Consider the following 1237-nt stretch of genomic DNA (forward strand, 5'->3'; position numbering starts at 1 on the left):
TTTTTTTTTTAAGATTTTATTTATTTATTTGAGACAGAATGAGAGAGAGAGAGAGAGCACATGAGAGGGGAGAGGGTCAGAGGGAGAAGCAGACTCCCCGCCGAGCAGGGAGCCCGATGCGGGACTCGATCCAGGGACTCCAGGATCATGACCTGAGCCGAAGGCAGTCGCTTAACCAACTGAGCCACCCAGGCGCCCCTAGAGTATGTGTTCCTTCTGCTTTACTGGTTATTGCCAAAAAGTTTACTGGTATTTTTTCTGAACAAAATATTAAAAACAATTTTCCAGGCTTGTTTAAGGACTGACCTGAAGCTTGATCCAGTGTAGGGAGGGAGGTCATATCAGAGGTGTCCTTGTCATCATTAGAAAAAGCTCTAGGTCAAGACTGATTTATTCACTCTGAGACCTCATGGCCCAGTAGACTTGCAAGGAACATAAACTTTAATAGCATCAATTTGCAGAATGGGAGCTTCCCAGTGTAGCATGACCTTGGAGTAGCCCTTTCCGATATTCCTCCTTGGCCTTCCTTTTAACACATCTTTGAAGACACACAAAGTCAAAATATGGCCTCATCTTTGGAAACTGTCATTGCCACAGTCCAAGGAAGTTACTTGTGGGTGTTTCATGATTAAGAAGATGCCTGAACCACACACCACAGGCTCTGCTCTCTAAAGCAGATTAGTTGAGAAAGATCCCAATGAAGGTAGGAAAAGGCTAAGTTACTCTTCTATGTACCCCTTAGTATACATTTTAAGTGAAAACTATACCAGGGGCGCCTGGCTGGCTTGATCAGTAGAGCATGCAACTCTTGATCTTGGGGTTGTAAGTTCAAGCCCCATGTTGGGTGTAGACATAACCGAAAAATAAAATTTAAACAATAAAAAAATAAATGAAATTATACCCAGCTGGCATCAACCTCGCAATGCACAGTTGAAGTGATGGCAATGGGAGCCATGACCAAGATCACACAGGCCCAGGCAATGACAACTACATCACTGTTGCCATCTGGCCAGTAGCAATTGTGAAGGTGCCCCAGATGGTGGCCTTGATTTCAGGGGTGATGAAATGTGAAACGAATGTGCATGTTAGAAGTGGTCCAACATAGCCCTTTGAATATCACTCCCAGCCACAGCTCCTTGCTAGGAGGGCAACCTATCTATTGTACATGTTGATTTTTACCTTGATCAGCTTAGATGATTAAAGATTAACTTGAACCTGATTTCTGATTCTATGAATA

Source organism: Leptonychotes weddellii, chromosome 10, assembly GCF_054177405.1.
Source record: "Leptonychotes weddellii isolate Sample4059 chromosome 10, ASM5417740v2, whole genome shotgun sequence".
NCBI lineage: Eukaryota > Metazoa > Chordata > Mammalia > Carnivora > Phocidae > Leptonychotes > Leptonychotes weddellii.